General features: G+C 42.3%; 1 long non-coding RNA gene across 2 annotated transcripts in view; it reads right to left on the reverse strand.

The window, feature by feature from the left end:
* Positions 1 to 24112, reverse strand: part of LOC125326514 — a 316424-nt gene extending 292312 nt beyond the window's left edge. For both annotated transcript variants that reach the window (XR_007203871.1, XR_007203870.1), the window contains exons 1-2: positions 23994 to 24112; positions 18478 to 18632 (exon numbers count right to left, since the gene is read on the reverse strand). This is a non-coding gene — a long non-coding RNA (uncharacterized LOC125326514). The remainder of the gene's footprint in view (positions 1 to 18477; positions 18633 to 23993) is intronic.
* Positions 24113 to 25638: the final 1526 nt, after the last annotated feature.

The raw sequence follows: 25638 nt of genomic DNA on the forward strand, positions 1-25638 counted from the left end.
GCAGCCTTTAACCTATTTGGAAATATGTCCTCCACCATGTTCTCTCCTTTAGACTAAATAATCCAATCTTCTCTCTCCTCCGCACTAAATGAACCCTTTCCTTTCAGAAAAAAACCCAGCAAAATGCAAGGTGTTTTGCTTTGAAGTGTCCCAACTGAATACAAAAAGTATTGACACAAGGAGCAATTTTAACCTGGAAGTTCAGATGTTTCAGCTAATAAAATTTTCAAGTCCAGTACCTCAGACAAAATTTCAGGTATTTTTACTGCACCAAAAGAATAAAAGGATATGCCCACAAAACATTCCGGTATCAACAGATCTATAGGACTTTTCACAAAGTTATTTGCTATGAACGCTTCTCTCAGTTCTGTCACTTCTCAATTTGACCCAAACTGAGCTAAGTCTCTTAAGAACATGCTTAACTTCAAAAGTATGAACAGCCCCACCGCAAACAAAATCTCACTTAGAAATAAAGTGTTTTCTTAAAATTCTTTCTCTAGGAAGGCAATGACTGTAGTTATAAATGATACCTACTTGTCATGGGTTAGCAAGCATAGTCCCGGAAGGGATGTCCTTGCTAAGGGGTGCTGACAGCTTCCTCTGGGACCTGACAGAACCTATCAGCTGGCCAGTTCGAATATGGACAATTCTCTAAGCCACTTAAAATTGTGACCACCTCGGTGATCCACACTTAAGAACAGGAAACTCCGAGGCAGAGCTCTCTGTCTTGTTTCCGGCGCTGGGACAGGTGGCTGCGGGCCCCGTGCGGGGCCCAGCGGGCCCGGCCCAGGCCCTGCTCGGGCCAGGCTGGGCTGGGCCACGGCCATCCTGGAGCCGATGGACCTGTTCCACCCATCCTGGAGCTGATGAGCCCTGTTCCACCCGCGGAAACCGCCCCCCCCCCCCCCCAGCCCTGCTGTGGGCAGCCGGAGCGGCTCGGCTCCCCTTCTCCAGTGCAGCCAAGATTCAGCTGAAGCTGCACCACTGTCCGGCAGAGGTTATGTGACCAACAGCGATAAGCAACATTCCAGCTGCAAGGCCGAGGTGAGATTAACCCTTTTAGTGCTGTGAAGAGCTGAAAACCTGAGGGGAGAGAAAGAGGAGATGCTTAAAACTGAAATTCTGTTGTGAAGCTATGATATATCAGAGTATCCATTGTAATTTCATGAAGATATGGGGGGTGGAGCGTTCAACTTGTGAACAAAAGCACCTGCGCTGAGATAGGCAGATGTTGACGCAGCTGTAATTTCATGAGAAGTTTGGACAGGGAGAGATGGAAGCGATGAGGACCTTTGCTCCAAATGGGAAAGGAGAAAACCTCAGTTCCTAGAGATGCTCCCAGAGATAATCCTAAAGATGAAGATTGCTCCCGGGGAAGGAGAAGGGCCTCTGTTCTTAGAGATGAAATGCTCCCAGAGATGGGTGAAGAGAACTTTTGTTTCTGAACAGCTCAACCTTAAATTTATACCCCAGTAATTCAAGAGTGGACCCTCGAAAGCAGTTGTGGGAAAAGCTGCAAGTCGGGGGAAGGGACTCATATGCGAGCAGAGAGACCTCTTCCTAAATGGACTGAACAATATTTGGAAGTGGGCGGCTGTCTCGTTGTGATAATGTGTTCATAGCATGGGCAAGAGAGACTCCTCTTCCTAAAGGAACTGAACAAGGTTATTATGGAAGTGGTAAACAGGCTGAACATCTTAAGGGTTGTCTTTTTACACTGTCAGTGGGAGAAGGGAGGAAGGTGGGGGGAGGAGGAGAGTTCTGAAGGTGTGGTATAATTTTTTTTTCTTCTTTTAGGTCTGTTAATAAACTTCTTTATATTCTTTCAAGTTTGGTGCCTGCTTTGCGTTTCTCCTAATTCTTATCTCACAGAAGGTAAACAGTAATGAGTATTTTGGATCAAACCCACTACACTAAATTGGTGTTTCTGCCCGGTTACAAACCAAACCCGCTACACTACTGTAGAATCTGAACATCTTAGAACTGTGTTCATCATTTGCGAGATGATCTCCTTAAAAATCATATTTAAGCATTTTTAAGATGTATGGTCCAGCACAGCTGCCAGAGGGAATGAAGAGATGTGGCTTATTTTGAACTGATTTCTTTCTGTACTAGAAGGAGAAGAAGTGTACATGCAAAGTGCAATGACTCGCACACAGGAGGATTATATCATACTGCATGATACCAAACCTGTGTGTTAGCCATTGACTTCAGGGGGTAATCAGCAAGAGAACACCAGTATTTTCAAGCAGGGTGGCGTGGGTGTTTTACCACACTCCCCTCCAATTACTTCTGGGCAGTGTGTGAAATGGACGGATTATAACAGACTTTTCTTCCACTGCTGCAAGACCCTGATGCATGCACTCCTCCCCTTCATAACAAGTAGCACTGGCAATTACCTACGTCAGATTTCTGTTAAAAATGTCACAAATATATCTCCTGTCCCAATATTTCCCTAATTTATCTGGTACTAACTTTGCCGCTTTCATAGTTCATTCCTAACCACTCTAATTAAACTTATTGATTGCTTCGAGGAAGGATGTGTAGGGAATGGGAATGCTTTTTACCTTACTTCTACCTCCCAACTCTGTGAACAGCTGCTCCTTAGAAATAAACTTACCCTTTTAATTAGTTGCAGAAAATTTAGGTTGGGTATGGCCTAGAGATATTGGTTAACAGTGCAACAGCGGATGCTTTGGGAACCTGTATTCCTGGGATCCCACAGTCAAGGGGGACATGCAGGCAGCCTGTACAGAAGGAACTAGCTGGCAGCTCGGCAGAGAGATCTGGGCTGCTATAGACTTGCCAGAAGTTACAAAACCCATCCAGAGATTTGAAACTTCTCTGAGGATCAGCTCAGACCAAGCCATAATTTGTCACAGGCAAACAGGAGGACCAAATACAAATACAAGGTATATTTTCTGTTCTCTTCTCCCTTTCCTTCTACCTTCTCAGGGAGCTCTGATGAATATTTCACATCCATCAACATAAGCACTCTCTCTTTGTGTGCTCCCCTCAGTCAAAGTCTCATCTCGGCTGGGGATACTTCTGAAACCTCTCTGTCACCTCCATCTGGGCTGCACCTCAGCTTTCCTCCCCGCCGCAGCTGCTAGGACCCTCTCAAAGTGTGTGTCAGAACAACAGGGATGTTCTGGCATTGCAGAGCTGGGCCACTGAGTTGGACACAATGCAGGGGGCCAGCACAGTCCCCAGTTTCTAATTAGTCATTACTAAGATACATGATGACAAGACATATTTGTACTTTGATAGATAAACTCTTATGAGTGGGGAAAAAAGATGGGAAGTAGGGAGAAGAAAAGCCTTTCACTTGGAAATGTAAAGTCCAAAGGAGAAATAATGTATTTCAATGATCATATATCCCAGTTTAAAGCTAATGTATCCTCCTTGAAAGACTTGCAGTTTAACACTGAGCTATATTATTTCATATTCTTTGACATAATAAAATACATATATTTATGTATGGCTGTAAAACTGTATTATTTTTAAAAGTTATTTCATTGAAGTGTTTGACCTTTTTATGTTTCATGGATACATTTCTTATGCAGTAATAGAAAAAGCAACTGTAAACCACTTTATGTTAAAGTATATGCTCATTTAAGTATAACATAGATGATTAGGGACCACTATGTGATATTTGAGGTTTTAGAGATAAAGAAATGGTCCATAAAAAAAAAAATCAATAATACGAACCTTTTACTTAGAACTCCCCTGTTATTTGTTTGGACTTAAATTTGATTTTATTGTTTTTAATTTTATACTCCTGGGTTTTAAAATGTTCAGCAATTATCTGATTTGTAGCTACAATTGTAGTATGTTTACTTGTAAAATGTCTTTCGAAGTAAAATCATTATTCGTACTTTTAGATTTTCCCTTAACTTTGCAACTGAACATTTGCCGCTCAACAAGAAGCAGCAGTATTTTTTACATTCCAAATGGTTCTAATGCCAAAGCATTTTGCTGATTTAATGGCTGGTTTTGCAGGATAGAAAAAATACTAATAATTCTCAGCAAACAGAAAATCAACAGCTATCATTTTTCAAATGGGATTTCTGTAGCTCTGTCAAGTGTCCCATATTGTAAAAGGGAAAGGCAATTCAATCCTGTGTTTGATTTTGCCTCCAGAGGCAAGAGCTTGAGGCACCTTTCTCTGGAACCCAAAATACCAAATAATGTGGGACACTAAGGTGGTTGAGAGCCTCAAACACCAGACTTAAGTGTCAGAAGCACCTGTACCACTTGGGCCCAAGCATTCAATAACTTATTCAATGTTTAACAGCTACTGCCACCTTGAGATGCCCTCTATAAGCGTCCAGGGATGAAGCACCCACTGCTTCTCTGAGACGCCAGTTCCAGTGCCTCACCACCCCCACAGGAAAAAATTTCTTCCTAATATCCAATCTAAACCTACTCTCTGTCAGGTTAAAGCCATTTTTCCTTTTCTTATCACTACATGCCATCAGAGAACATCCCGCTCTGGCTTTCTTGCAGGCCCCTTTCAGGTACCGAAAGGACACAATCTAGGCTGACTCTTTCCAAGTTTTATCTTGCCTTGCCCATGAGCAAGGAAAAACCAGGCTTATGCCTAAAATTTCAGGACAGCCAGGGCAGAGAAAAATCTCTGGGAAGGTCGATGGGTACATTTTTCTGGCTTGGTTAGCTGGGTGGGTTTTCACTGCACAAAGGTGTGAGCTCTTGAGCTGAGTTAGATGTGTGTGAACATGCACATCTGCATGCACAGAGGACATTTTGTAATCCACAGTAAAAGGCAATGGTTAGGTGAAATAATTTAAGCACCAGCATCCTAATTTCTCGCTTCAAGCTTACTTCTGGGTGCTCAGGGTGTGACTGACATTTGCTGCACACAGCAGCTGCCATGGCTACTCTGAAAGCAGTGCTGAGTAAGGAACATGGCTGTGCACATTAGCAGAGTTTCAGTGTGGTTGGAGCCCTCATGCCAGAGCCAGGAGGGATCACACAGGCATTTTTCTATACCTGAATAATCGTTCATTGAACACCTCCTCTGACTATTTAATTCCCAGGGGAAGTTGCAAAGTTACAGTGAACTCACTACTGCAACAGTTCTGGTTTAGAGAAAGAGAATTGGGAATCCTCTCTGCTTTTCCTGGATCAAAAATAATTTGGAGAGGGGATTGCTACTGAAGAAGAGTGGAAACTCTCAGCCAAATCTCAGGCTACACCTGCGTCCCCCCGTGATCTGCCCTGCTCCGATGTCAGTTCAGACCTGCAGGCTCAGCTTACCTGACCAGCTAAAGTGAGGGACGGACTGCTCTACATCATGGCTGTGTCACAGCTGCCTTGGCAATCTGGAAAGCAGTCAAGACTGATGAACATGACCCATGTTCCTTTCTCAGTTCCCTTGGGTGGTTAAGGGGCTGGTTTTTTTTTTATTTTCCTGACAGCTGTATCAGCTATTGGGCAGCCCTGATGTTTTCTTTTTTTCTAAACAATCCTAATCTGCAGTTCTCGGAAGTTTTTAAAAGGTCAAAGACAAGGCAGTGAATTCCCTGGAGACTGACAGCAGGGTCCTCATACAACATTTAACTGCAATGACTCTTCAGAGGAAAAAAGAGTGATGGCCTGAAGAAAACATATGGGAGGACCACACCATGTGTTTTGCTCTCTGTGCTTCACAAGACAGCTGGAAAGGCCAGAAAAACTCCAATACACCAAATAAAGATGCGTTGGAGAGGAATGAGGGGCAGGAAAAGACAAGACAGTACCAAGTGCTGCAATTGAAGGCAAGAAACCTAGGTGTTGGAAGAACTCCTTTGGTTTAGCACCTTGGGAAATACAGGCCAGTGTCAGGTCAGGTAAAAGGAAGAGGAAAGTTTATTCAGGGAAGATGCTGTACATTTGTTTACATCTACAGAGAATTTATGAGCAGACTTCACACTAACTTGCCCAGAAGGCCTCCTCTAACCACAGGCACCCCACCAGCCAGCTGTCTTCAGTCTGCCTCCCACACATTTGCCTATTCCTATGTCTTGACTATTCTAGAAAAGCAGTGAAATGCTCAGCACAATCAGACATACACCAAAAAAACAACAACAAAAAAAAAAAGCCCCCAACCCTCTGCTTTTAAATAGTTTTTGTAGTGTAGATTGATGAAATTATCTGTACTCCCCCCCCACACCACCTTCTGACATGCATCCATTGGCTTGACAAAGCAGGTAGTCACAGACTCCACATGAATGCACCCGTGGCCAGGTTGCCTTGGAAACCTTCACTGCTACCTAATATTGTTATAATTGGCAAGAAAATATAGGTTTTCTCCAATGATTCGCAGCATGTTTCCATTTTACATAAATGCAAGCTTTCCATTTGCATTTTTCTGAAGGTTTACTTCACTTTTTCCCCAGAAATTTTAGAGATATTTTCTCCCCAGAAAAGTTAAAGTGTTGTTTAAATGTTAGAAACGGTGTTGTATCAGTACAGGGGGCCATACAGCAATTCCAGCTTCCCTGTGTCTGGTGAGAAGGACTTCTATTGTTCAGGAAAAGGAGCCCTGCAGCTCTCCCTGCTGCATTTAATTCCACACACAACTCTGAAGTTGGAACAGGTCAGCCCAAGTGCCCCCACACAACTCTGCTCAGGCTGTACACTCTCCACACAACACCACCTACCAAGTCCAGCACAACTAGTAGAAACCCTGGGTAGATTTTGCTATATGAACATTTCCAGCACAGACTGGAACTGTTATGGAATGTACTCACCCAAATCATAGGCTCAAGGGAGCATTTGGAGAAGAACTTTAGATGCTCACCTAAAGGAGGGCTACATAAAAGCTACATCTGTGTCCACATTGCATGTACTTACCAAAAAGAGATAAATACTCTTGGCACTGTTGACACAGTTAGGCCCCAACTCCTGTGCTTCTGAGATCAGCAGCCTGCAGTTACTCCTACAGCCCAAGGCCCAGCTTGGGGCAGATGGAAACTGAAAATTCTGGTTATCTGATGAGCAATTTTGCCTAAGAAAGGCAGGCAAAAATGAGACATGCTGGAGTACTGCATGCCTGTGGGTTCAAAAAGTAATGTTTGGAGGTGGCACACAAAAAGGGCAAAACCTAAAGTAGCAATCCCCAAATGAGCAACCTGAAACCCTTGGTGGACATTGAAGTGAATGCTTTAAGTCAGGCTGAAGAGACATTTTCCTTGGAAAAATAAAAAAGTGAACTATTTCCAGTTAGCCCAGACCAAATGCTGTGCTGCTCCACAGTAACTGCAGTACCCTACTTCACCATGATGTAATCCTTCGAGTCTGAAGTCACACAGCTTAAAAATCTCCTCCAAAAGCAGTGTGCTGACCCACAGGCAAGCCCTGGGGTTGGTGTAGGCTCTTTCTTCAGCTGCAGGAACTACTCTGAGCACCCTTTCCTGGGACTGCTTCTGTCTGAGTGTCCAGCCCAAGCAGTGGCTGCCATGGCAGGGTCAGGGGGATTCTGATCCTGTCATCCTGCTCTGGAAAAAAGAATGACCCCAACTTTAGCTGATGCCAAGGTACGTAAGAGAAAGAGTTTTGGTAAAACTAAAGCAATGTTAAGTCTCTGACATATGACTTCAGATTACCAAGTTAAAGCTGTAGTAAATCAGCTGTAGCAAGATCAGAAACTATGGGTTTTCCATGAATTTTGGGGGAAAAGACAAGAGTTTCCTTCCTGTCCCTGCGTGGTACAGCCGTTCTTTGGCTGTGGTTACAGTCTCAAACAAATCTCTTGAAACAGAAATGACATTTTTTAAATGTAAAAGCATTGGCTTGTATTTTAGCAAAACCAAAAAGCTCTAGCCAATTCATTTCAACATTTTTAAATTACATCTGCATGGTTTTTGGAGTACATGCTTCCAGCAAATGTGTGCTTTAGTCAAATGCAATTAAGTGTTGATGCAAGGCATTGATGTTTTTTTTTCCTGTCTGCACTATATCAGCAGAGTTCAGGGGATGCAGTAGTTACCTTAACTCTGTTCAAAAGAGCTGCAGAGTTGTTTCCAAAAAGAACCCAAAGGCTAATTTTTAAATGCTCAGCATACACATTTAGAATTGTATTCTTCAAAGGATCTCAGGGAGAGGTGGCAATATGCATGGTAGGTTCTGAAAAGGACTCAAAACTCTCAGTGAAATATGCAGTTTCCAGCATTTTCACCCTTCAAAACACCTGGGTATTTGACTTCCAGATCAACATTGGCAAACTTGGCAAGTCTGCCTTGAAAATTTTGGTTTTGGTCCATCAGAGCTGCTTCAGAACAAAATCAGCTAAACTACTGGATCTGCATTTGAGATTATGAGAAGCTTAGCAAGAAAGACAGATGGCAAAATGAACAAAATAAGAGTTAATAACTCACTAGGTGTCACTCAGCGTTCATCCTATTTAAATATTACAGTATTTATTAGGGTGTCTGCCTAACACTTCATACCCAACATCACACATCAATGTATGAGCCATTCTTGCAAGTGCTATGAAGTATAGTGAGCCCATTCAGGTTAAAAGAAAAGCAATCTAAAAGTAACATCATGTAAAACTTGCACTATTCCTGGCAAAACACCTCTTTTGCCCACCCTGCTTTTAATTTTGATATGTCTCCAAGATTTCCAGCTTTGCAAGCAGAAATAAACCCCGAAAGGTAAAATGCCAGAGCTGAGAGTTCTCAGAAGAACCCAGGCTTATGAGACTGGAAATTAAACTCTTCTGTGGAGAAATAGGGCACTGCCCCAAAAAAAGCTGAGTTTTTTTAGACAGAAGGATTTCTAAATCAAACTCTTCTTTAACACAGACCAGCAGAAGTTGAACTAAAACCTAACTTTCCAGCCCTAACAGGCTTTTTAAACAACATCTGATCCAAGGGGACAGTCACATGACATTTCAAAACATTTTGTACCATCTTATATTTCCAATTTTTAAGACTAGAACAGCAAGATTCTGTTCACATGGAAGACTTCTAGATTTATGGATTTTACAAAATTTGTTGGAAATTCCTTGCACTGTGGAAATTAGATGGCTTTACTGGAATCTCGGACACTAGTCTTAACATTCTTATTGATTTGAAGTACTGATGCTGTGGCTTTGTAAAACCTGAAAGAAAATTATTATATTTGGGATGTATTTTCTCCTTCTGAAAATGTCAATGCTTAATTTATTAGTGAATTTCCCTTATAGTTCTATGACTTTGCTTGGAGCTGCTGCACTGTTGTTTAGAGGCATGGAATGTTTCTTCCCTCAACCTCCTCTGTTCGCATACTCTTTACCTTTCTGATCAGAGCAAAACGCTGGGCAGATGATACACAGCAGAAGGAAAACATTTTGATGGACCAGCTGTTTCCTTAAACAATATTGTTTTAGGAAACATTCCAGTTTAGATAGAAAAGAAACCATCTGACATGGAATAAAATACCAAGCTTTTTACTGCTGCCTTTTTTTTGGGTCTCAATTTCCTATTTCTTTCCCACTTTTATATGACAGCCTGTCGTTTTGAGTCCTGCATCTTATAATATACACAACATATTTTTATTTATTGTTCTCCTTCAACCCAGTAATCACATCAATGACTCCAACGTGGCTGTTTCACTAACCTGCATCTAAAGTTGTACTCAGCAAACAAAAAGAGCCATTTCAGTGAGATGGCATATGGGAAGCAGGAAACTTGCCCTGACCTGTTGTAAATAGCTAGGGACATGTCCTATTACACTCAAAAATACCATAGCAGAGATTATAACTGAGAAAATACAAAGATGTAATGCACCCTCATCCCCCTCTTCCCCTTTTTTGTAGCAAAAGTCCTCGAACTGCTAACCTGGGCTGGCTGTGTGCCACAGTGATTCCAGCAGGAAAGCAGTGCCTGGCTGCAGCAGGTTCTACATGATGGGAAGCAGAGGAAGGTTTGATACTCAGCAGATGGCACAGATGGGCACCGTGCCAGCCCAGGGGCACTACCTGGTGTGCCTACGGGATCACTTGCTGCATTTGTTAATGAGCTGGGGTCAAGAGGCGCCTTTGTTTTACTCTCCTTTCTCTTCCTCCTTTGTGTGATTTTGCTTTTAGCCACCAGACAACAGCAGTGCTCTTCTCCAGAGTGTGAAAGATTCAGCAATAAAAGGAGCCCAAGTAAAAAACAAAAAGAGGAGGAATCTGTTGTTTTTCTGTAACAACTGGTCAGCTCAAACCTCCAACCTCTCAGCCTCCCATGACTGCTAATAACTCTGTTTACTCAGAGCCAGACCACAGTGGGGCTTTTGGACCGCAGACTGTGCTGGCACCGTGTGAGTGTGTAAAGAAGCAGCATTTATCATTGTCATGATTTTGTTGCTTTCCCCCACGCTCATAAGAGTTGATAACAAGGAACTCCGAGGCAACACAGCTGGCTTGAGAGATGTCTCTGCATGAGCAAACGAGTGGCTCTGTTCCAAGAGCAGGCACAACTTATTTCTCCCAATCTTGAATAAGTGCCATGGTAATGGAAAAACAGTATTTACCCTTGCATCTTCTCCCTTTGTTTTGTCTCCAAACTTTGCCTTCCCATATGTTCTATGGTGCAGACCTGGAGCATGTTCTCAGGACAGTATGGTCCGAATGGCAGAGAAGGAGACGGGGTTTTTGGTTTTCTTTTTTTCCATCTATAAATTTTTATTTAGGCCTTCCCAAGCTAGGGCTGAATGTAGGCCTGGGCATTATTCTACCAATGTGTCAGCCAAAATGTAGGGTTCTAGTATTTGCAGTCAAGTAGTTATGGAAAAATATCTTGTGTGTGTTTTGAAAATGAAGAATTCTTGGAAAACCATCAATAAAAAATACTTAGAGATTTCTTGGGTAAGTCTGATGTGAATTTTAGAGATGACAACTGACATCCATCACCCCAAGATGAACATGTGGAGAAAAAGTGAGTAAATCTTTTCTCCCCCCCCATTGATGTGGTTCAATGTAGCATTTTTCTCTACCCTTTTTGTCAGCCATAATGTAGGGCACCAACAAAACTACCTTCTACTCCAATAGAGCTCAGCAAGAGTAAATCTTTTCTCTTGGGAAGGTTTGCAGCAAAGCAATAGAGAATTTCAGGGCAAGTCTAAGCTAAATTGACTCAAGCTGCCTCAGAGACATTTACCTAAATCACCCTTCTTGTAGTGCAGGCACAACTATCCTTCATTTTCACAAGCACTAAAAAGAAAACAGAACCTTTGAATTCATTTCTTCACAAATAAAGAGGTGTTGGAAAGCAAACTTAAGTTAACCACTTGAAAAATACTTTCTTAGTGCTATAATTCAAAACAACAATGAAAGAAAGGAGAAGGAAAGAAAAAGGAAAAGAAGGGGTTTATATTAAATTGCATTAAACAGTAATCTAACAATCAGCCAATTGAATTTCTTTGTGAATAAACTCTGCAGTACAGTGGCACCCAACGTACAGTAGCTTGATACTTTTTAGTAACTGGGTCTTCGCCCTCTCATTATAAAATAAAACTTATGGTATTTTACTGTAAAGGATAATGTCAGGTTTGATAACATGAGGTAATTAGTAGCTGTGTTTTAATACCGTGAGAGCATTACTCAGGTTTCCTCTCTTGATGAAAAGTAAATTCTTTTTATTTAAATTTATTTTAACAAGGAGATACTAATTGTTTCAAGACTTCTGTGACAAAAATGATACAGACATTAAGTCAGAGGCATGAAAGATTATTCATGTTGAACTTTAAAATCAGGCACATCCAAAATATTATCTTTCAATTTGCATTTCTTTTGATCCACTAGGCTTGAGCGTAGACAAGAGAGGAAATTAAGTTAAAGACAATTCCCTTCCAATTAAACTCTTGTAGAGGCAGAAGGATTAACCCTCTCCCCTGTTCTATCCAGGCTGCAGCTCCTGAGGGAAACACTGAGAGGTGGCAAACCGCACACACAGGCTTGTGGGGAGGGGGTTTCTCCCATGGCTGTGGCTCCAATCATGCCTGCTGGATGCAGGTCACCAGTGAAGAATTCCTCTGGAGAAGCATGGGATACTCCTTGCCCTGGCATACAACCCACTCATGCTTGAAATGCCCCTCACACACAGCAGGAGGACACGGGGAGTTATTCCAGAGCTTGGAAATTGTGGGCTTCACCCTGAGCTTTTTTGAAGGGGGAATCAGGGAAGGGGAAAGGAACCTCTTCAACTGAATCCCTTTGGGTGGGAGCTTTTGGTGCATCTGCTAGTGCCAGCAGGCTGTGGGGTAAGGGACTCTGAGCCTTTGCTTCATCCCCCCTCCAGCACCCAGCCTTGCTGCATCATTTATTACCTGATTTAATTTTGGGACTTGAAGATGGAGAGAGTTTGTTGAGAGAGACATCTGTGCATTGTGTGACATGGTCATCTTTTGCAAAATAATACATGGTTTTCTGCCAGAACAAGAAGGGGTTAAGCTGTCTATGCAGCTGATGCATGGTAGGATTTAAAACTGTCAGCAGTAAAATCCACATCATTCATATCTTTATGTGCATTAGGATTTAAATATGGATGCCAAAAATGAAAATGCAGCTTACTGAAGAAAGGAAGAACACATTTCCTAATATAGATAAATTTTCCCATTTCTGGAAGAAATTGAAAGAATTAGCAGCACCTGCAAAGGCAGAAAACAAGAAAAGTAAAAGAATCATGGATAATTAATACTCAGAAGGCAAAGACATCTTTCATAGAAAAACATAATGGGCCAGAAATTCAGCTGCTGTACATTTGCCGATTTACATCAGCCGAGGAATGTGTTCCAGTAGTATTTAACATTCTTCTTATGTTACCTGGGAGATAAATGATTCAAAATACAGAGAGAACTTAACATGCATTATCTGTCATCTTTTTTTTTGATTAATAATTTTAGATGTTGCTACTATTATTTAATATAGACCATCATTACCGACTAAATTAAAATACAACAAAACATTAAATGCGGCAAAGCATTACTTAAGTATAATCTCTTAAAACCCAAGTAAATGAAGCAAATAAATTCTAAAGGTCATTTAGGGGAGCTGAACTTGTAAGAATGAAATTACCAAATTATCTGCTTCTAGGATAGCTACTGGACAGGGCGGAGATAGAGGCAGAGTTCCCAATTTTGCTCTCACACATCACCCTGAAACACTCTGCTGGGGTGAGAACATCCCATTATGTTCTTACTTTTTTAGGTGGAGCAGCATGTTTCTGGCTCTGGTTTTCTAAGTGTGTGTGTTTGCTTTGTTGCAGTGTGCCTTTCTGAAAGGTTCCTCTTAACAGCATTTGAGTTGCTCACCTGGTTTCAACTGAGTTGGAAGGGAAGGTAGAAATCACTCAGATGAATTGGAGCAAACTGTGAAAATTGGGGCTGAGTAGAAGAGTTCAGCAATTCCCTGTGCCCTGTGCCCTGCCAAGCAACTGGGCAGCCGCTGGGCAGCTTAGCACGAGCCTCAAAATGTGCCATGTCCTTCCTGGGAAACCACTTGCGGAGAGATGGAATTAGGGACGCGAAGCTGAGGACAGGCAAAAAAGGAGTTAGGCAGATGAGGAACAAGTAGAGCAAGTGGCAGGAGGAGAGTGAGAGGTGATGGGGAGGATCCCCTTCAGCCTGGCAAATAAAGAAACTAATGGGTGAGTTTTTGGGAAAAACATATCAAATTAACTGGAAACATTCTTCTCGATGCCATTTTCCTTAGCAGGACAATTGTCTTCAAAAGACACAGCTGCAGCATAGTATATTTTGCTTGGGTTATCCAAACTTTAGTGCCATGATAACTGCTGGAAAATTAGCCCCCAGCCTTGCCTCATTTCCCCATTGTGAAACAGCCACACCCCACACAACACAGAAGATCTCTACAGCAAAGGAAAATGCTTAATTTTAAGAAATGTAAAGTCCTGGATCAATCTTCGAACAGATTGCAGTACATGTGCGTACATCAATAGGTATAAACACAATGTACTAAGTCAGTGTAACCAAACAATAACATTTTCCTGCTTTCTGAGCTGAACTGTGAAGATCAATTTGAATCTAAGAAATATGAAGCTCGGGCCATAGGAAGAAGAAGTGGACTTTTACTTACCCCAGAGTGTAATGCCAAAGTTTTTGAGGGAGACTAAGCAGTTGTCAGCCTTTCTCCTTCCCCATCAAGCTTGCTAGACACAAACAAATACCCTTGCAGGTATTCAGAGCAGTTTACAGCAGATTTGAAAAACTCAGAAAGTACCTGGGATCTAACTCCTGCACAAAAAGCGGTGCTGGCCTCAGCCAGCAGGAAAAGCTGAATGTAAAAATAATTAGGGATAACAGAAAATAGCTTCTACCTGTGAACAGCAGGAAAATATGTACTGCAAGTAGAGCTGCACAACCAATTGATTTTAGGGGTTTGTTGGCAGTCTGAAAACCAAACACTCCCAACAGGTAGGTTTTTGAGTTCAACAGAGCTAATGTATCCTATGACCCAAGAAGCTCCACTGTGTGGCTTCCCCAAAGTGTAACACAGCATGAATTTGGAAGGCCTTTCCTCAGCAGGGCAGTTGTTTTCCATCTGGACACTCATTTTCATAAAATTCACAGAAGCACACGTGAGACTTCTGGGCTGCATCCAGGCACTGGGTTTAATTGTAATTAAGTGGGGACAGACACAAGCATACATGCACACAGATGTGTGACAAGAGGGGGCAACAAATGCCACTCTGTCTCTGAATCCAGACTGTATTTTTTATAGGAGGAGACAAAAGCAGACCAGTACTTTGTCAGCCAGTCACAGATATTAAGCTTGTGCACCCCACACTGCTGAGCAGTAATTGGGCAAGAAATCTCTTCCCCATTCACCCATATGTCTTAAAATAGGGTGGAATTACCTTAAGAAAAGAAGTATCCCAACTCTACCCCATTATATCCCCTTTGTATCTCCCGAACAGGATTGCTTTCTCCTCAGAAGAATAAATGAAGGAATTAGGTGACAGGAAAATTGGGAGTCCTTGCCTCTAAGCATTCAACAGACCATCAGTGAATAATAAGCAGGTCCCTTTCTCTTTCCAGAACAGCAGCTGTGGACACTGATAGACAGCAAGCTGATTGTGTCAACATATTCTGGGAAAATTTCCCAAATACTGGCCTGCTCTGGTGGTCTAGCAGTCAGAAAAAAAAAAAACCAACAAAAACCCAACAAAACAACAAACCAAGAAGAAATAAACATAACCCTTTTCAAAAATAGAGACAATGAGGGGAAGCAGAACTTCTTTTTTCTCCCCAAAAAGCACTATGAAATAGCCCTTCTGTTCATTTATCATAGCTACAAGCAGAGCTGCTTCCTAGAACGTCTCATCACCAGTTAGTACAGCATTTGTTGTAACAGCCAATTTCCACAGCAAGACAGTGTTACAAGAGCTGTTGAGACAGAGACACATATAAACACAAAAATACAAAGCACTCTGACTTGCTCATTACAGGAGGAAGCTGCAGCACAGGCAGCTGTCAGACGGTGACCAGTGTTCAGCTGCTCTTGTCCAAACCGCAAACTTGCATGACAAAGCACTCAGGAACCCTCTTTTGGGACAATTCCTGCTCGGAGCTGATGAGATGTCACCAATTCTGCAGCTACCCAGGGATTTTTCCAGAGAAGATGCAGACTTACATAAGTTTTAGGGCAGCAATTCCTTTTTGTCTTGCTATACAAATTTCCAATATCTAATGTAACCATAGTGTAATGTAAGAATGAATTACTTTCTCCCATGGAACAAAAGGGATTGGATCAAAAATCAATAGCCTGGATTGCTCTTTACACCTCTGCTTTTAAGAACAGTGTCACTCCCATTTCAGTGAGTATGCAAGATACATGCAAATATCTTCTGCTTTGTTCTCTTAAACCTGGTGATCTTTGCAGAAACAGAAGGGTGCGTGCTTCATTTCTTAGGGAAACAAGACCTACTTATTGTTTATTTCCAGGACTGAGAAAGAATTCGAGGAACTAATTCACAGAACAGAGCCATTACAGCTCTGACACTTCCATCCAAGACACGGAAGAGCATAACCTCTGACCATGCCTGAGGGCACAGCACAAAGGTGCATGTAAGAGGTGGGACTTTTAACAAGAGAAGCCTAAAATTAACAGTTAGCTATTAGCCTTTATGTGTGCAGATGTTTATTTCCCAAGCAGGTTCAGACCCATGTAAAAAGAAAGACGTCTCTGTTCTCAGGAGGGTGGAAAAGAAAGGCTGAACAGTAGAGGAAAAAAGGCTGATGGCAAGGGATCTTGGGATGCTTCACAGCTGCTGCAACTTTCTTCTTTTCCAGTGTGAAATGTCATGACACATGCAGGAGCCACATTCAGCCATCAATATTTATAAATCCCAGAAGCTACCAACTTGCTCCTGAGAGCAGACTTTTATATACAGTACGACTGCAGCAGACTATAAGACAAGCTCGATACCAAACTAACGAGAAATGAGATGAAGTTAATACACTGTAAGCCTTGGCTAAATCTGTTTGTCCTATTTATTCATTGCCTTGTTGATCTTGAACCTCTAAATAAGAAATTTGGCCTGTTCATCACTATTGTTATTTATTCCTCTGAACTCTATGAATAATGAGACAACAATGTTTGTGCCCACTGTAGAAAGAAGAAATATAAACAGAGATGAAATATTCTGTCTAGAGCAGGCATTTGTAGAACAAATATCCCCACTTCTCCTCCATTAGCAAACGCAAAAAAAATTCCCTTTCTGAAAAATTGAAAGGACTGCAAATATAAATGTCAGCCAGCACCAAATTGATCATCATCCAGCTTGAGACAAAAAAATATTATCATTTACTTAAGAATACTTTGGTTGATGTGAGCTACTTGGCAACTCCCATCGCCAGGCCACGGCTTGGACAGTGAGATACTGATGTGGGATAGCATTTCCTTATTCAATATCTGCCATCTTCATGTGTACAGCTGAATTTATCCTTGTTAAAAATCTGCCTAGCAAGCCAACCCTTTAATGCCTGTTTCAAAAAGGGGAAACAAATGTAAAGTGATTAAGTGTCTTGCTGGTATTGCAGGAAAAACAACTTCACACAGGAAAGATGTTGAGGAAACTGCTCTTATTTCACTAGCTTACTAGGGGGAAAAATGAGATACATATATTTTAACTCAATAGCTCTTTAGGTGAAAGTCTTAGGTGAAAATTTTCCAGGAGAGCACCTGGGCAGTAATGAAAATAGCAAAAATCTGGGCTTGAATGAATGATCCTTACAACTATAACACACTGTAAATGAAAGTCTAGCTAATGCTATGTCCTGTCTACCCCTGGCTCCGTATACTTTTACGTGGTGTGAAGTTTGGTCTGGAAAACTCTCATTTACACATACTAATGCCTGAAACAGATCCTGAAGAACTTAAAATATTTCATCTGGAAAGACTATAAACACTGTTGCTAGAGATTCCCAAAGTAAAGCAGCCTCAGGTTGACAAAAAAGTTTTGTTCTGCTTGAAAGGGAAGTCAATTCCAGTGGTCATCAGAGCACTTTTTTTCTTTGCTTGCAAAAATGTGTTGTTTCCCTCCAGTGAAGATCCAACACTCCTCACTGATGGCTAAAGTTGCAAAGAAAAGTTATCTTCTTGTTCTGGTCTAAGAATAAGCTGCAGGAGAAACAGCTTTTTTCCTGTGAGAGAGGAGAGAATTGCTGTAAGGTTCTGAGGATCCTCGTGATGTATGTATCTGGAAAGTCTCCATCTGTGCTCCTCTTCAGCTTGTCCCACCTCATACATGGCTCAAAAATTCACATAAGGCTGGCATCAAGTAAAATGGAGAAGTCTCTTGTGAGAAAAGGATTTGTGTGGGGGGAAGGGGGATTGGTGGAGGAGGGAAGACGTTCAAGGAAAAAGAAAGAGGTCAAATGACCAAATGATTCAGAAGATGTAGTCCTTTATCTCACTGAAAGGCAACACACAGTGGACACTGCAGAGCTTGCTAGGGCCCAAGCTTAGGCTCTTTTCAGCCCTATGTTTTTCTAGCAAAGGGAGGAGTCCAGCAGATATTGCTGTATCTGACACTGAATAATACTGCTCTGCTGGATATGCCAATGGAACAACTCCCACGTGGCTCAATTAATACATATGGGTGGCTCAATTCAGGCACTGCCCCTAAGTGGAAATTGAACCCCAACCGTAAGCTTGTCCTGGGTGCTCAGGAGGGCCAGACAGATGCCAGACTAATCTGTAATGTGCTAACATACTGCTTAATTCTTTCCTCTAGCACCAGCTGGGAACCCTCCTGAATGCAGGGGCTCTTCAGCTGCATCTTTTGCAGTAGCTCCTCTGTGTTTTTGTAGTGGGCATTCTCCTGTTTCTTGGGCTGAAGTGTCTCAATGTGCCATCAGAGAAAGGGGCTGCCCTGCAGTTCTCTCCAGCCCAATCAAACTAGCACAAATGCCAAAGTAGGAGAACATTTTGTATGCTGAGATACTCAAACGAGACAGTGGTCTGATGATTGAGCTACTTACCTAATCTGCCTTCCTGAGATGGGTCATCTTGCACTGAGGAACAAAGTCTGCTTTTTCTTTTCTTAGTGCATCAGGGCATTTTCCTTTTCAAGTAGTCTCTGTTCTTTCTCTTCTTCGACACATGCATGTGCTTCCCACCTCTCTGAAAGGAAGGGCTGCAACAGAAGAAAGGTTGCAATCATTAAAATCCCATCTGCAAAGAGTGCAACACCCAGTACCATCCTGTGCAAGCCCAGCAGGTAGAAATGAGACTGTCTGTCATGAAGCCACTGAGTGTGTTTGAGTCCTATTCCATTCAGATTGCTGATAAAAGCAAACCCAGGTGGGATCAGGCTGTCAAAGAAAAAGGCCAGTCTTTTAACTTGGATATTTAAACCAGATTTGAAATAAACATGCAGCCTGGCTCAATTCTTTCAGAAGACAGATGAGGGTAGGACAATGAATAACTGACTTTTTCTCCCTTTACCTGGCATTAAACTATGCGACATAGGGAACAGTCAGAGGACTAAGCAGATTTGAAACCTGGAGCAGACTGGATTCAGAAGAACCAGAATGCTTTGGGACTGAATACTCTTTATAAGTCCAGTCACCTTAGTCAGAGAGAAAAGGAAGGGGACACTCTATATCCTACAGTCAAGTTCAAGTGGTTTTTCTGTGCTTCAGTCTGCAGCCAAAGATCAAGGAGTTGGATGGATCTCCTAAGGAGCTGCATGTTAAGGACTGTGCTTCGTGCCAGAGGCTCTGAGAACCTCCACACTGAGACTGTTGGCCTCTCTGCAACTGGAAGTGCTGAACCTCATGTGACAAAAAGCTAGGCAATACTGAAGCAATTAAACAAGCTTCCCAAGGGAGAAGCCTTTCAAAGAGGCATCCTCTCGGTCACCCCAGGTCTTCCCCCATCTCTTGGCACCCCACAGAATTTTTTTGTGCTCTACCCCAGATCTTTCTCTTGCAGCCAAAACATGTTGCACAGGCAGGTGGCAAACAAAAGTATCCATCCCATTGGTATACAGGCAGATCAGGAGGGTCCTCTTCCATAAAAATATAATGACCTCAAAAAGAAATGAGGTGTTTTTTACTACCTGCCTTAAACACCACCGGAGTGTGCAATGAAACCAGCTTCAAGTCCAGAGCTGACACTTCTGAATGCTAACCAAACAACCAGCAGCACTCCGACTAGTCAATAAAAAGCATTACTAAGAGTTGCTTTTCTCCTCTAAGCCAAGTGGAAAAAAGCGGTGCCACAGAGTTGCTGATGATATATTTAGCAGTGTTTATCACAATAAACAAAATCCTTTCCTGATTAAGAAACACAGTCCCCAGCGAGGCTCAGCACAGATCTCGTGGAGCCACACTGTGCATTGGTATGAGCCAAGTGCTGGTCAGGTGTCATATCAAGCCAACTGCTACACCCAGCAGTGTCTCAGTGCCCCCTAACCAAAATTCCAGCATTAAACTAATTAGCAGTATGCTCTTGCATTTATACATCCCCTGCAACCAGCAGGATAAAAGATAAATAAGTTGTTAGCCTCTCCTAAAGGCTTCCAGACTATTTATTTATAGACTCATTTATAGGTGCCCTTCACAGAAGCATCTGACCTTTTCATAATGATTACTGAACCTCTCCCATAAAGTCTGTGCATAATGAGACAGCATTATAGTGCCCATATTAAAGAGATGAGAACATGGACTGAAAGCAAGTAAATGAAATGATTTGGTTGTGGATGCAAGCTGTTCCACAGACACATGCCAAACAAAGACACTATTGCTCTACCACATCTCCTTTAAAAGCCACTCAGACTGGTCAGGCAATGCTGGAAGAATTTTGTAAGGCTATAACAGCTACAGATCAGCCTTGGACCCAACAAAGGCAGTAATAAGATGCTCACAAAAAATCCATCCCCTCAAGCACCAGCAGCACCTTCTGATTACCGTTCCTCTTTGTGGAATGGACCTAGGAGTGACAAAACCACACTTTTGAGGCTGGCTTTCCTTGCAGTCTCCTAAGTTGCTCTTGGTGCACCTCTCAGGGTGGGCCAAGGTTTTCCCTGCCTGGAAATTAAGGCACGTTGGAGAGTCAGAGCAAAGCTTCATTTCAGTCCTTCAAACAAACCCATCACTCACAATACTTACCTTTCATTTGCCATCAGTGAAACAGAGGTTTCTGTACTTACATTTGCCCTTAAGCAATAACTGCAAGCTTGATTCCTTTCTGCACCACCATTCTGGAAAATTTTCAGGTTTTTTCCACAGGTAAAGATGCTAACTTGTCATCAAGAAAATGCAAAGAAGGTACTGCTAGAGCTGCATCTGGGTGACAAATTGAACCTCTCTATTTCTAGAGGATAACTGGTTGGAAACCTTCATCCCAGAGCACTGAGAATCACCAAATGAAACAAAAGATGTGGGAAAACTCACTGACTTTCATTATCAGAAATGAAGGAGTCAATTAAGATCAACTGCAAATTAAGCATTGTCGTGTCCTAACTTTGTGCTTTTTGCCACAGAAGCAGCTGTCATCTCTGCTAAAAATTTTGCAGGAAATAGAAGAAACATAAGGGCCACCCTAAAAATTCCTTCCAGCTTGATGTTTGTGCCAGAGTATTTTCTGTCCAAATTTAGATTAAAAAAAAAGAAAATGCAAACAAGCCTTAAACTTTCTCCACTGATAAGAAACAGAAGCACAGGCATAACATGTTTCTCCCCTGAAGGTAATTTGTTAACAAGCCCATGGAAATGTCCTCAATACTACTCTTGCCCAATGTTGAAGGGATGCACTCCTGAGGAACATATTTTTCTCTTGAGCTGTGCTGTCAACAACCTCTTTTCCTATATACAGGATCATGAAATAGTGGAAATGGGTAAATCTGGCCCATTTCTTTTTATACCGAAACAGCTTCCAGAATAGCATGAAATATCCTCTCACCTCTCATGTCCCAGAGTGCCACGTTTAAGGCATCCAGGAATTAAGCAGTAATGATGTCACAGATAGCAAAGAATAACACAGCAGACAGCTTGAGGGCACTTTATGAAGGATTTCAAGACCTCACAGGAAGCCATTGCTCTGTCCCCATATAGTGTGTACATGTTATTAATAGATATTTATCTTCCAAAGGAAACAAGAAGAAGAATAAGTGTACAGTCAAAGAAACTGAGAGGATAATTACTTCAAAAGTATAACTAGGTGATCACAAGCTGTTTTGAAAGGATGCCTTCTGTGATATGCCATACTTTTCCTAAAAATGCCAGGCCCTCTCAGGTGTCCCATACAGTCAACATGGCAAATTCATGGTGATGTTGACTGAAACTAGAGTCAGGGGTAAGAAGATAAGAGTGAGTTCTGCAAGTGCCCATTTTTTTAAGGCATATTTGAGGAGTCAAGGATTTTCAATTTTGAGATAAATGATATGTTTAAAACTAAAAAAAATCAGTTATTTAGGTCAAATAAAGTTCTTTCAACACCCTGGGGTTGTCTTTTCTTCCAATAACAACCACCAGAGGTTTTGATTACCTTGTTTCCTGTTTTTGTCCTGTAAACCAAAAGGAAAAAACAAGCAAACCAAACCATGTTATTCATACCGTTTTGTTCTACATTAAGGTTTTGTACTAATGACACTTAAGAGCTGGGATTTCCATCCCAAATGGTTAATGACCTGATTTTATACTGTAGTATTCTATATGAAACAACTCCCAAGGGCATTACCATGCACATAACTCCAGACATCTGTACCACATTAACTAAACCAAATTCTCAAGTAGCTGCTCAAAAGCTATGTACAGGACCCAGCCCTCACCTTACATTGCAGCCTGGCTTCAGTGAGAGAAACAGCACCATGATGTTGTGTTACATTATATGGTCTATAAAGTATTTGGTTTTATTGCTTTCCTCTTTTTTTTTGATACCTTGAAGAAAGATAAGGGTAAGAGAGGGACGCATACAAAGCAGTTTTATTGTCTGTGCCCTCACTGGGTTACACAAAGATTCAGTTCTTGCTTTCAGCTTTATTATTATTATTATTATTATTATTATTATTATTATTTTAAATAAGAAAAACCTTGCAGGAGACATGGAAACAGTCAGGATTATTTGTTCAACTGATATGAGGCCTCTTAGGCTGGTTTCTGGTTTTAAGCTATCATTTTTGCAAACAAAGATTAGACTATTTCCAGACAACAGTGGATGTGCTAAGCCACCTTGTAGTGCCTGCAGAAATGGAGGAACAAATGAAGGAAGAAAATATCTTTGCTATCTAGACCTGATCACAAGTGTACCCTTTGCCAGGATACTTAGTGAATATTTTGCTGCTTTGTGCTTTTTGCAGCTTGTGGAAAGACTCTACAAGCACAAGAGATTGTGCTGTAACAAGCAATATTATAACTAAAAGGCAGAGAGGCCTTGCAGGGAGGTGTTTAAGAGGTGTCTGGATCTGGCACTGAGTGATGTGGTTCAGTGGTTTAAGGGCTACAGTGGCAGTGCTGGGGGCACAGTTGGACTTGATCTTAAAGGTCTCTTCCAACCTTGATATGTCCTGGGGGGCACCAGGCACAGCATTGCCAGCTGGGCAAGGGAGAGGATTGTCCTGCTCTGCTCTGCACTGGGGCAGCCTCACCTCCAGTGCTGGGGGCAGGTCTGGGTGCCACCAGTGTAAGAAAGATATTGAGCTATCAGACAGTATCCAAAGGAGGGGAAAAAAGATGATGAAAGGTCTGAGGGTGACAAGGATTGGCTGAGGTCAGTGGTTTGTTCAGCCTGGAGAAGAGGAGATTGAGGGGACACCTCACTGCAGTTACAACTTCCTTGTGAGGGGAAGGGGAGGGGCAGACACTCATCTCTTCTCTGTGATGGCCAGTGACAGAACCCGAGGGAATGGCCTGAAGCTGTGTCTGGGGAGGTTTAGGTTTGATATTAGGAAAAGGTTCTTCACCCAGAGGGTGACTGAACACTGGAACAGTCCACAGGGAAGTGCTCACAGCACCAAGCCTGACAGAGTTCAAGAAGCCTTTGGACAATGGTCTCAGGTACATGGTGTGATTCCTGGGTTGTCCTGTGCAGGGCTAGGAGTTGGAATTTGATTACCCTAGTGGGTCCCTTTCAACTCAAATATTCTCTGATTTTGTGATTAAAATCTCAAAAATACTTTTGGTGGGTCTTAGAGGGTACTTATTCAGCAAAGAAAGACTTTTCATACTTCTAAATGTTGCTTTTTTTCATTTACCTTGAAGAGCCAGTGTTTTGCTCCAAATGATATGAGAGCCTGCCTGTGGAGGAAAGTGGTGAGGAAAAAGGATGAACCAAAGCAAACCCAGCCTTTCTCTACTTCCTGGATTCCCAGTAGATGCCATTAAACAGCAATAGCTGGTATCCTGAGTCAAGTAAGTGCAGGCTAAATCTTTACTGAGAAGGGCTGACCTGAGCTGCTGTCACACAGCAGCAGTGCAAACAGCCCATCTGGAGGTGGACATGTTTATGACCTGAGTTTGCAACACATTGCTAAATTCTACAACCATGCCCTTACCTCCATTTCAACCAGCAACACACAGAGGTGCCAAGTCACATTTGCCTTTCCTTTGAGAGATGTTCTGCTCTTTTTCTCTGAGGTCCTAGCTGTAAGACACCTGGGCTCTCCAGGGAAATATGGACCTGCGTTGCACAAAAAATTAGGCTGAAGATGGGTGATGGCGCAGTGTGAGACACACACCTCTTGTGTTCAATGCACAGCACTTAAAGGGGATGAGGAAAGCTTTAGTTGGGGTCCCACAGCTCAGCATCACCCCTCCAACCAAGGCTTGACAAACTGCAGTACTAATTACCCTTGCTAAAAGGTTGGGTGAAGAGTTCCAGCTTCTACTGAAGGGCTGCTAAGTTTATTCTCAAGTTTTAAGCAGCATTTAAGTGGTCAAAAAGGTTTGTTCTAGACCCAATATTTCACCTGCACCAGAGCAATACAGTATTTCTTGCTTATATGAGCATTTCAGTGTGATTGACTTTGGGTTACAGGGAGCTGAAGTCATGTCAGACCTGTTTCATTCTGACATTTATTTGTGCAATGAAATCCAAGGATCTTTCCTTTTGTCTTTTTTTTTCCCTATGTGCTTCACTCAGTACTCTCTCTGTGACACTGAAATCCATCACGCTGCTAGCCCTGGTGTACCCATTAGACTGTACGTGCCAACAATGCTAGAGCTCTGTGATGGAGGAAAGACAGCAGTGAGAAAAAAAAAAATATATGTGGCCTGAGGAAGTAAATTTTAATTTCTTCCCAATCTTTCTCTGATTTAGGGTAAGATTCTCTCACCCTTAATCATGCTGTGATACACTAACCTCCCTCTCAAGGAGGAGGCAATGAATAAATGCCATGCAGCCAGAGGCACTTTTCCTCCCATTCATTCAAGCACTGCACAAGATGCCCAAAGCAGCCCTTCATAGCATTAACCTGCCCAATGGAGAGACATGTCCACAAAAAGAGCCATTTCCTCAATTAAAGAAAATTAGAGGGACAATTAGAGAGAAGAGTCTCTTTCCCACTCCTGATTACTGACAGACACACAAAGCCACACAGCTCCAGGGTCTGGAATGGAAGCCAAGTGGTCCTCTAACATTTCCCGTGCAAGCTCCTGCATCACTTTTTACTGTGCCCCTCCAAACTCCCCCTCCAGAAGTGGGTTGAAATGGAGTCCTTATGGCTGATGCCTGGAATTTCAGAGCCCTGCTGCAACTGCTGATGAGTAACCAGCAGAATGAGCCTTCCTTGGGTGTGAAGGAGAAAGCTCACAGGGAGGACGATGCAGAAGGGACTCCCCATCGCTACCTGTGTGCTGCTGGCGACAGAACAAACATCATTCCCCACTGTTGCAAATCCTGTTAGTTTTCAGCAGTTTCTCTGCTTGCTTACCAAGTGCCACAGAGGATGGCAATCCATACAGGCAGTGTTTGCGTGTAGGGTGGCAAGCCAGCCTTGCCAAGGCTGTGTGCTCTCAAATGTGCAGCAACATGGAGGTAGGAGGAGCATTTAGGGGCAGATATGCAATGATGGCTCACTTAAGCTGTGTGAGGCTAGAGGCTCTACTGCTAATTTATCCAAGGCCTTTCACACACAGCTCTAGGTGATTTGTGTTCAATTTGGCTTGAACTTCTTTCACAGGCAGTGGTCCAAAATAATA

The sequence above is a fragment of the Corvus hawaiiensis genome, chromosome 5 (genome assembly GCF_020740725.1).
Source record: "Corvus hawaiiensis isolate bCorHaw1 chromosome 5, bCorHaw1.pri.cur, whole genome shotgun sequence".
Classification (NCBI taxonomy): domain Eukaryota; kingdom Metazoa; phylum Chordata; class Aves; order Passeriformes; family Corvidae; genus Corvus; species Corvus hawaiiensis.